The following is a 12,067-nucleotide window of genomic DNA, read 5'->3' on the forward strand; positions in this document are numbered from 1 at the left end:
CTCATTGCTGAGGTTTAATGTAGGTGTTGAATAAATCCACTGAATTTGACTAAAACATGAACATAACACAGACAAATAAAACGTGTCACTCTTCGCCATACTGTGCAAACAAATAATTTAGCAAAATTATCAGATTCTTTGATCTTTCCATGAAGCAAGTGCAACCAATGTTTTAAAAGCAGACAACCGAATTTAGAAGGGCTTGAATAATGGATACACCAATGTGCCAGTAGATAAAAACTTACGTTTCTAAATCATTCCAAACTGTTTCCCCCTAAATGAAGTCTCTTTGTTTGCAGTTAAATATTCTGAAGACGCCTGTTTAACCAGTTGAAAATCGTGATGCTATTAAGAGGTTATCCTTAGTTATAAAAAGACTCCAACACGCCTAGGAATGTGATCTCCTTTGCAGATCATTTTAAAGAATGTGGCATGCTCCTGCTTTGTCTGGAGAGAGTCATATTAGTGATCCCAAGAGAGAAAACTAACACAGGTTTTAAAATGAAGATATTTAAAATGTGTAACATTTCAGTGTTACTGTAACCTAGCATTTTATGGTCATCCTATAAAGCTTAAATTAAGCCTCCTAGGAATGGCTGTGTATCTCTTGCTGCTGGTTTTGTCTAAAAACAAAATACACTTTAAATGGAAATGTTACAGTACAAGAGTACACGTTAACACTCAATCATAATTGTACTCTCTATTTTCTCCCTTCATTTCAAAACACAGGCCCAGGGAAAGGATAATGGATCTTTAAATTCAAGCTCATCTGAAATGTAAACTTTTAGCAAATAGCTATTGCTTATAAAGCTGAAAATAGTGACTGGCAGCAAATTCTTTTTTTTTTTTCTTGTCCATGTAACATTTTGAAATACTCATCAGTGTCAAGTGAAACTGCACGAATCGCTGTTGCTATTCTAAATAAGGCAGAGCAATGTTAAGAAAAACGTCAAAAAAAAATCTCAATGGATTAAAATTACACTTCTGTACCATGTCAGTGCTGATGGCAAACCTTAATGTTTTGCATAATTTCAAAGGATACTCTTCATAAAACATTCAATACATAAACAGGTTGTGGGGTTTTGTTTTCAACGTCTAAGATCACAATTGATGGTAATAGGCAATATTAATTGTTTTTAAATCCTGTTATTCTTTAAAATGCATTTTGTGGTTACAGATTATAAATAAAATCAAAAGAAACCGGGCTACAGTTTCACACCAATATGCAACCTAGAAACAAAAAGCCATTTTCCAGTCTCTCTCTCTCTTTTCTTTTTAGTCACTTACACGAGTTTTCTGAATAAACTGGATTAACTGTATTTAAAACAGGAGATAGAAAGCAGATTTTTATTGCATTAAAACATTATTCAGGGTATCCACAATCTCATAAATACATTTATGGCTGGCTCTAATCCTTCATATTTTTGGCATTTCATAGTTTAAGGAAAATAATCATATAGCAATAAAAATATGGAATGAGTAATAAATGGAGAAAATATTAAGACAAACAATATTTTATAATATTTTCTGGCTGAATGTTGAAAACCTGCTGTGATGTTTTTGTTTTAGTTTTGCAACACTATTATAAACCTATGATACAATTACTAATTTAACTGAGATATAGTTTATTACATTAGAATGGAAAAAATACAATGCATACAGCAAACAGAAGCTATATTAAAAAATCATGGCAATATTGTGATCAGAAGACCAAGGTTGATATCAGCTAAATTTCAATGTATTTTTTCAAAAACAGGTACCAAAAAAAAAAAATTAGACAAATTTGCCTCTTAACCTTTAAAGATTTCCTGCTATTCCTGTATGTCCTTTATTACATTAATTTTTTATTTAAATTACACCATTAACTGGATATGAATTTATCAAGAATACATATATTGATTTATAAAACAGTATCATTAATTATTATAATAGCTAGATGTAGCTGATATTACAAAGCCATTTAAAGGTTTTTAATATAACTTGGACATACATAGATAGATAGACATTATGGACAAGACTACAATTTAAACTGGCGACCAGCAGTTAATGAAATCCTTGATTTATCTTCTAGTTTACAGATTGATTATATTGTTGCTTTGTAACATTATTTATATTATGTCATTTTTCAAAGGATGTCTTTTTTTAAAAAAAGCTAAATAAAATATTCAGTCAATTCTCCAAGCAGATTTTGTTTTCTATATTTTAAATGCTGGTGATAATAACTGGACTATCTGAGTTTTTGAGACTTATCATTGCCACAGAAGAGTTGGTTATCCTGTTGGTAGCTCTATTTGCATAGGCACAATTTCACATATTCATCTGCTTGAAATAAACAAAGGCCCTTTTTTCAATAGCATTATGTTTATTTCATAAAACATACAATTAACAAAATGCCTTTCTGATGTAGATATTTTTAGACTTTTTATTTTTTTAAGGTGCGGGAGAAACGGGACTTACCCTAATGCTGCAAAGCAGGCAGTCACGGAGAACATTTGTGTTTAAAATGCAATCTGAAGAAAAAAAGAAGAAGAAGAAATAAGGAATTATATAAACAAACAACAGTATGACACTTTCAAGTTACTTCTACAATGTTAATTGATTAATACATTGAAAGTATAAATCTTTTCACATTGTTCTTGAGGGGCTATGTCTCTTGACTCTTTATTTATATCACTTATTCTTGTCTGGCAACATATGTTACCGATTTATTATAGTATTTTACTGTTAGCTAGACAAATCTAAGGGCTAGCTGAAAAGGGTAGTTTCATCTGATGAGTTTAACAACAATTGCAGGGCATCCTTTAGGGTGAGCCAATAGGCTCTTTTGAAGCTATAATACTCACTATTAACCATTTTGATGCTGAAATATTTTTATTGCTAAAGTTTGGTCTTTCTACATGTGTGCCTCCTTTTGTTTCAAATATATACAAAACTACATATACATCATTGTTTGGCCAACATTCACCTAACAAATGGTTTTCCTGTATGTATCTCAGACCATCTTGCAAGTTATTGACATATATTAGAAGTTTGTATTGAAAAAAATAAGTATTCGGACCGATGGGAAACATATTTTAGTGAACAGTCATCAACTAATTCTATACTGCATTACAAATGCAAACAAATATTAATTTGTGTTTAAGCACTCAAAATTTCTCTAGTATAGTTAGTTACTGACAATCAGAAAGAGAATTCTTAGAATTTTTTCCTACCAAGAATGCACCCTATAAAATGTAAATTTTTGAGTGGATGCACCAACAATTAACAAAGTCTTGAGTAAATTAGGGTCCAGCCAGGTTTGTGTTTTACTTCTACATGTAATGTTTAAATGACTTGTTCTGAAATAAAATATTGACTTTCCCAGCTTTGTTCTTTATTAATTTTGAATTGAAAGTAACACAAACAGCCTTGTTTCCGTGAGGAGAAATGTCTTCTTTCCTGTTCTGATTTTCAAAATGTCAGATTTTAACCATCACAGATAAGTTCATTTATTTATAAAAATTGAAATGAGCACCAATACATTAATAAATAACATTTCAGAGTCTTGGGGGAGGGGGGAGAACACTGTCGTCCTACAAAAAGAAATAAGATTGAAAAGTAACTGCTCCAAACTGGTTAACACAACTAGACTACCCTTTTTGATATTCAGATAACAGGGGTTTGACTCAAGGCCAAAATAAGCCTGAAAGTTTTTTCAGTGCTGAAACTCCATCTTGAATGTCTAGCAGCCAACAGGTTCCCAGAGCCTACCAGTTGTGTGGACATATTTAGTAATAGCATATTACATCTGTAAATCTCAATCCCTGGCACCCAGAGATTAATTCAGTTCATTATACCTACCGATGTATTCTAGCATGGGATATATAAGATAACCACCGAGATGGGGGCATTGAGACCCTTGTAATACCAAGGAATGAAGGGATCAGATAAGGACAGACTTGTAACCTTCACTCTGAGTTTCCTTGTTCTTGGGGGTTAAATCAGATCCTTGGTGTTATATAAATCTACTGTAACTCTTTGTATTTTAATTTCCTTTGTATCTTTATAGCTCTAGTCTCAAAACCAGAAAAGCCCCTCACATGAAATTTTCATGAAAGCACATGATTAAAGTAGCTATGATCTAATGAATGTTAGTTAAATATAGCAAATGTAAATATGTAGGAATCATAAATAAATCCAACTAAATGCTTTAAAAGGGGAGTTTTGACTCAATAGATGCAGCAACTTTTCTCATGTCATTTGTGGATTCTTGACAAATTATCTCACAACATAGTATATTGGCATAGTAAGTGCTGTTTTAGTGGGTCGAGGTAATAAAAAATAGCTGATTTTCAAATGATAAGAGCTCATCTGTTATCAAATTATATTTATTTTTAATCATGAAAATAGCCAAACATTTCCATTATGGATAAAAGTCTTGTGGGAAATTACACGCACTTATTTGAGTTGTAATAGTAGTGCAAAATCAGCTTTGAAATGGGCACCTTTTTAATGAAATTTCTGTAAATAGTCCATTTTTCCACCAAAAACTTTATTCATACCCCAGCTGACCTCATGCAATGACTTTCCACCTACACGGAATCTTTGCAATATAGGTCTAAGCTTCTAAAAACCAGTTCTTACCATGGAAACACTGAGAGTCATTTAACTGAAGTGGTACCATTAATATTGCTGTAATCAAGGGATTGAGGTCTTGATTTTATTTTTATTTTCATTTAGGCAAGTGTCACTAATGTTCTGGATAAATGTCAAAGGCTGTGGTTCAGTTAGGCTATTAGAACCTTGTGTTGCAATTATTACTCCTATTCAACTCTATATATAAATATGCTTCTGGCAATCTCATGATTAAACTCCTGGGTTTTTTTGTTTAGGGATTTCTCGCTCGCTTGCTCACTCGCTTTCTGTTTTGTCCATCACCTTGGTTTCTTTCCCCTGTTTTGACCTGCACTTTTTCTGGATCAGACACTGGCAGGTTGAGAGGTAATAAGAACCAGATGGACATAGTGCAGAAATTGCCCAAATGGGTATGGGAATGTGGGGAGCTGTCAGGCATGCAGAGAAGCTGGAATTTTTCAGCAATAAAATGGGATTTATCACCACTCTACCACAGTCATTGCCGACAACCGTTTACCTTGACAGAAACCCCATTCCAATAGGCCACTCCGATGCAGATTTTTTTTTCCCAAAGAGTGATGATTGGTATTTGTTCTAAGGCTCAAATGGCCTGCACTAAAGGTGAAGCATTAGGCCAAAGTCCTGTATTCCCTACTGAGGCAATGAACCTGCTAAAATAAGTTCCTTCCACAATAGCTGTGTAATTGAAACCAGAAAGTGAGAGAATTTGATAAATTGCTTGACCCTGAAGGAATGTTAAGGTCATAAATTTTCATTGCATTTCCCCCTCTTTTTTAATTTTTTTAATATATTGATTAATTTAGTATTTGTATCAGAATTTCAACAAGTTTACAGATCATCATCAGCGGTTGCCTATTGGGAAAGGATGGGAACTTAACAATTAAAAAGGCCTAGTGGATTCCCACCTTACGTCTTCCCAAGATGGATCAAGGATACAAAGTATTAATGAATGGCAGTTCTCATGTATTGCATCTCAGGAATACACCACATAAATTGCTAACAACCTGAAATGGGAACTTTAGAAAGTGCAATCCATTAAAAAGATTGTAACAAAGAAATCACACTGTACTTCATGAATGATAAAGTGTAAAAAGGCTTGCAAATTACTTACAATGATCAAACATTCATTTCCACTCTTACCGTTTTTGTTCATGGTACCACAGACATTACAACAATTGCATTTTACCTTGAAATGATTGTCACTGGTATTATTAAATAAAACAATTTTCTTTTTTCTTTTCTTTTTTTAATTTTTTTTTTACCTCAGTAGCTTACTGTGGAACATATCAGCAAACTTCTTTGTACCTACCACCCCCACTAAAAAGACAAGCTGAAATACCAGGCTAAGATAGAAATTGCGATGCTGGACTGTACAAAAGAACTATCTTTAAACTGTAGTAGTTTAATTTTTATAACTGCATTAATTGTGTTATATTATAGTAACTGGTCTTTATAATCTTGCTGCTTTCTCCTGGTTTAACTATAACATTTCAGTGGCAGTAATCCCACCATAGCACTTGGATAAAGCATTACACTTTACATAGCCATACATACTTAACCCAACATTCAGCAAGTTAAATAATCATTAGCACAGTAACCCATTGCTATCAAAAATGTCCTGGTCCTCTAAATTTTAAATTAATGGTCTGTCTTCCTAGCAGCGTATGTCTGGTTTTTGAACCACTTCAGCATGAAGTCAGGGACATTTTATCAGTACACATTAGACAACTTTTATTATTGACATTTCAAGATTAAAAAGTCACAGAGAGGAATAGTTGTTGCTGAATTGTTTCGTCTCTAAATCTCTGATTTTAAAACAATCCAGTCTGAGTGCTAATTATCAGCCAACATTACAGTGTACAAGCTGTAGGTATGTAGCGGGGTTGGTGTGCTTTGAAAAGTTTTTTCTTCCAAAACCAAGTAAATAGGATGATGGGGGCAAAAGTTATAAGATGCATTTTGTAAAATGTCAGCTAAAGGACAGTGAATAATTTATATTTGTATACTCCACTTTCATTTAATTTTTCAAAAAAAAGGAAGTTTGCCATTTATGTATATATATGTGTGTGTGTTTCCCCTTTGAGAGTTCAAATTTTTTTATATTGTAACTGTTTATTTTGGGGCCAAAAATCCCCCCCCCCCCTTTAAATGAAGAAGTAGGGGTTTGGGTCATAAAAATTCTTAAAACAGTTATTTCTACAGAGAATGAAGAAATATCAGCTCTGTTTGCAACTGGAGAGGAAAAAAGATAAAAACTTGGAATATAACCTAAAAATGCAAAGTAAAATGACATATTAAAATGAGAATTTTCATATGTTACTGTATAAATATTTTAATAAAAGTTCTAAACTAATGCGCACCCTGTCTGCTTTTATAAAAGAGAAACATTATGATGTGCAAGTGATGCAGCTTAGATGTATATTTCTGGCTTGGGTTTTTCACCATTAAAATGTTTCTTCATGCTTCCACTCAAGAATTTTGTTGCAGAGCCACTTCAGACCAAAAAAGTATAAATCTCATAAGTATAAATAAAATATGAACAGAAAATGGCTTCAATCACTAATATTTTTGCAAACTAATGTTCGGCTGATGCAACTCAATTTTATTTTGCATCACATTAGTGTCATAATGGTAATGACTGGCCTTTATTCACTAACAGTTTGAGTCAGCACTTTGAGACATTTTTCAAATTAGGTCATACTGCAAATTTGTGGCTGATACAAAGGTTGATTAAGAGAGCTGCACGATTTTAAAGTGATGTTGTGTGAGGAGAATTAAGTTCTGTGTGATAGTTCCGGGAAATGGGAGCCACCATAAGTAAGGAGAAATAATGTATGGGCAATAGGGGGGAGAACATATTTCCACAGAGTGCTTGAAGTAATACTCATTTACAATTTAACAAAGTCCTCTCTCTCCTCTGGAAGAATTGTATTATGGATCTTGAAAACAAGCAATGAATTACAATGAAGACACAGAGAGGTGATCCCTGCTCTTGTTTCAGCGAAAGTCAGTTCTCTTCTTTTATGTTTCTTTGATCTTGTCAGTAAAGACAAATTCTTTTTTTTTTCCTAGAGACTTGTCTTTATGAAGCTAAAATGATCCCATGTCACAACGAGACCATTAACCCATAATGTAACAAGTCCGAGGTGAGGCTAAATTGCTGCGTAAGCTAATGCTGAAAAATTATTGGACAGATTTTCAGAAGTGATCAGCTCCTAGTTAGACACCTAAATGAAGTACTCAGCAGCTCCTGCAGACCTCAGGGGGTTTACTACAAAAGAAACTAAGAAAATAGGCACCAAATGAAGTGGCCAGATTGTCAAAGGTGCTCAGCACCCAATCGCTCCTAAGTGGGAGCTGAGCTGAGCTCTTGTGAAAACCTGTTTAAAGGAATAACACTGCGGCTGTTGTTGTGAGGCCACAATACTAAACTTGCACAGCCGTTGGGTTTTTATTTTTAAACTCTGTTTTTGCAGGGAATCAATAACAACCTGTGAGAGGCAGAGTCCCTCTTAATTGGATGTAAGTGGATGAAAGTCAAACCAGAAAAAAAAAAGTTGGCAGTTAAGTCATTAGTTCACTTGACAAGGCAAAAAGCTATTATTAGCCGTTATGTTTGCTTCACGCATTAGGCTCAAAAGAAGCAACTATTGGAGTCTGATCAGTTACACCAAAGAAAAACACTAAAAGGAGGATTTACTTTGGTGAAATTGAGATCAGAATACCCTGTGTAACTCGTCTATATTTATTTTTACTTTGGTATCTTAAAGATCTAGCAAAACCGAAATGAAATGGAAATGATTTTTAAAATCTGATCTGAAAGAGAGAATCTGTTGCTACAGGACTATCTTTGAAGACTAGTGAGCTGTTCCACGTTCTGTTTTTTACATTATCCTTAGTGTCTTTGTACTAAAGTCCATGAACTTGTATTTGTGACACAGGCAGCTGACTTTATTTTTTGATGTTGTGGTCACCCACAGACTTTTCCATTCTCCATATGTTTCTGGATTCAGTCACTTCACCCACAGGCCTGTTTGACAGTAAAACACCTCAGATCCCTCAGAATGGCAAAGTCCATTTTATTCCCAGTCACTTTCAATTTGCATCTAGTGTTTCTCTGAAGGTTTTAGCAAATGTGATTTCTGGGACCAAAAATGAAGGAGGGGAAAAGTAGCAGGCAGACCACAAATGTGAAGGTGGCATAATCCAAAAAAGAGGTCTCTGTAAGTGGTATTTTCGAAAAGTACCCAATTAGGAACATGACTCTCTAATAGCCATAATTGTTTTCAGTATTTAGAGGTATGTTTACACTTTCACCAACTTAAGCTTTTCATCAGAGTAAAAGGAAAATGATCTTTAAATTCTAAAAATAATATAAAGTGTAAACTGGTTTTAAATCTTTTTAAAAAATTATTTATTTTTCCTCTTCTATCAAAACAAATCTCTCTTTGGGGCTGATCCTACAGAACGTATTCAAGCAAATCTCCCACCGATTCATTAAGAGTTGTGCAAAGGTATATACTGCAGCTCAGTAATATTGCCAATCCAAAATGTTCAAAAATCATGACTCAGGCCTCAAAACGCGAGATTGTTTTAAGCCAATCATGAGAATTTAAAAATAATAATAATAAATTTGGGGCTCCTTTGATTTGCCTTGTGCTTTCTGAACTTTAAGGGTGCATTTGGGCCTGTTTCCAGGCTAGTCTTTGTGCCATCACTTACATAGTTTTTTAAAACATAAAAGCTGAGATTCTCACAAACACTTGGCCCCAGAAACCAGTGCTATCAGGAAAAACAGCAAATCATAGAATCAGAGAATATCAGGGTTGGAAGGGACCTCAGGAGGTCATCTAGTCCAACCCCCTGCTCAAAGCAGAACCAATCCCCAACTAAATCATCCCAGCCAGGGCTTTGTCAAGCCTGACCTTAAAAACCTCTAAGGAAGGAGATTCCACCACCACCCTAGGTAACCCATTCCAGTGTTCTCTTGTCTTGTTATTGATTGCTGTAAATCACTGGTTTGGTTTGGTTTGAGAAAGAGCCTAATCTTGTCTATTATAGCTACCACTTCTTTAACTCTAGCATTTGCTTTTAGTTCTGGAGGCCCTCGGTTCAATCACCATGAGGACGTTCCTTACAGGTGCACGTCCAGTTGGAATATTTGAATATGCAAATTTAAAATTAGCTTCTGCAAATATTCAGACATGAAACTTTGTGCCAGTAAATCTGACGTACATGGATGTTCATGGAAAATGAACACAATGGGCCATAGGCAGAGTCAATCTGATTGTACATGTCGTACTGCAGGGGCCATTCCTTATTAGCCATACCAAGCAAAGGGTTTTAAAATAATCATTTTGAAGGCCAAACTAAAAAGTAACCATCCTCTTACACATGCTGGCTCAATTTAAAGAAAAGATTCACATTCACCACAGCCCCTTGGTATTTCTCTGGCCAGACCTCCCCTTGCGTGAGAGCGTCTGGCATGCAGAATCTCAGATAGTGGCGCAAAGAAGAGCAAACCCAGTTTGACTTTCAAACTCCAGTTTGAGTTTATTATAAGGCTGTCAGTTAGGAGAAAAATCTAAACTGGGACATCTCAACCTGGAAGTCTCTGAGCTCAGAGTAACATGGAACCTTACAACGACATTCGCACGGGTTGGCTTTTAAGCGTTTTAACTGCACCTTAGGTGAAATTCACACTTGCACCTGGCCTACAGGAGACTGAAATCACCATTCTTCAGGCCATCTCCATTGGAGCAAATATCCCCGGGGCCCACACTTACTAACTTTACATCACAGAAAAGTCAACCCTGCTGCTAGGCCAGGGTTTGAAAGTAAATTTGGTTGATCTTTCCATAATTTGGGCCAGATTGTAGCCAGTTTCATCACAGGTGTGCAAGGTTGGAGGAGAGCACTTAAGAATTTCCACCCCTCATCCCTGCCCTTGTTCAGGGGCCCTGAGCAAAAGGTTTATCACCTGTTAGCACCCATGAAGTACGATCCACTTTAAAACGGGGAGGAGGAGGTAGCCATTAGTTCATCACACGCAGGGCAGTGAAGCTAGCCAGTTGCACAGTGCAAGCACTATCCCTTTAAGAAGTGAAGCAGCAAGTGTGCTTTCCTGACACACTCCCTGAGACTTAGCGCCTCCAAGAACGCCCTTTGGGATAGGGTGGCCCCAATCACAGCATTTGTGCCAATGGCTCAGAGGCAGGACGTAGGCCTTGAGCAGCTACCAGGAGGCATTGTTCAACAACTGAGATGTCTTCACTAAGATATCATGTAAAACAGGTGAGAGAATCTATTCATTTGTAAAGCGATTAGGGGGCAGCCAGTTTCCTTCACCAGCTCAATTGAGTAGGTGAGAAAAGCATCTAGTTAGCTAAATTTATTAATATGCTTTTTTTCAGGATACAGCTACATTATGGAGGTGAAACATGACTTTTGATGCTCAAGCATGCAGTGATTAAATAAGGTTAATCCTCATTTTATATGCTAATAGGATATTTATAATCTCAACTGCGTATCCCATTTAGCTATTTTATTTTCTGTTGTTAAGAAAGTATTTCTTATTAGTGAAAGAGAATACCCCTACGTTCACTGCAGATGCTATTTTAATTGGGCTCAAGTGCATTGTGTGTAATTAGTCCACTTCTTTAATATTTCATCTATAATTACACTATGAGCAATGTGCTTAAATTTCATAAAGGCTGCCAGTTAATTTTTTTTTTAAGAACTAATGAATTAATTGGTGACCTTTCATGGGTACCTGATGATTCGAACTTAAATCTAGCCCTGGCCAGAAGAGTCACATTTTCAAAATGGCTACTGAATTTTGAATGCCCAGTCTGAGATACAATTGGGTCTGATTTCTACAAGAGCTAAGCACCCTCAGCGCCTATTAGCTTCAAATGAAGTTTAAATGAAGCTCAGCACATTTAAAAAATCAGGCGTAAGGCGTCTTACTTTGGACACCAAAATCAGTGGCCATTTTAGCAAATGTTGGCTGTAATGGATGACTGAAAAGGGTGAAAATGAAGCAAACATGATGCTTCATGCCAGGTCATTGTCATCCAACTAATAAACCAGTCAAGTGGTGCAGTTATTTGAAAAAGGGCAAAGATCTGGCATATTGTGAAACTGAAAGTACTTCTGTGCCCCACGATGATAACAGTATTGCCACCTTAAAAAAAAAAGTCAGCTCTGAATGTGGTGCAGTAGACAAATGTGCCGTCATCCTGCCAACATAAAAAGTGTGAAGATCTGCCCTGAAAAGAGAAAGTTGAGGGGTGACTTGATTACAGTCTATAAGTACTTACCTGGGAAACAAATATTTGATCCTCAGTTCTTCAATCTAGCAGAGAAAGATATAATACAATCCAGTGGTGGAAGATGAAACTAATCAAATTCAGCCTTGCTATAGGGCAGG

The 12,067-nt window shown here is 35.6% G+C and overlaps 1 long non-coding RNA gene across 1 annotated transcript in view; it reads left to right on the forward strand.

The window, feature by feature from the left end:
* LOC112060156 (uncharacterized) overlaps window positions 1–3,363 on the forward strand; it is an 11,914-nt gene extending 8,551 nt beyond the window's left edge. The window contains exon 3 of the long non-coding RNA XR_002889457.3: window positions 2,436–3,363. This is a non-coding gene — a long non-coding RNA (uncharacterized LOC112060156). The remainder of the gene's footprint in view (window positions 1–2,435) is intronic.
* Window positions 3,364–12,067: the final 8,704 nt, after the last annotated feature.

This window comes from Chrysemys picta, chromosome 3, assembly GCF_011386835.1.
Source record: "Chrysemys picta bellii isolate R12L10 chromosome 3, ASM1138683v2, whole genome shotgun sequence".
In the NCBI taxonomy this organism is placed as follows: domain Eukaryota; kingdom Metazoa; phylum Chordata; order Testudines; family Emydidae; genus Chrysemys; species Chrysemys picta.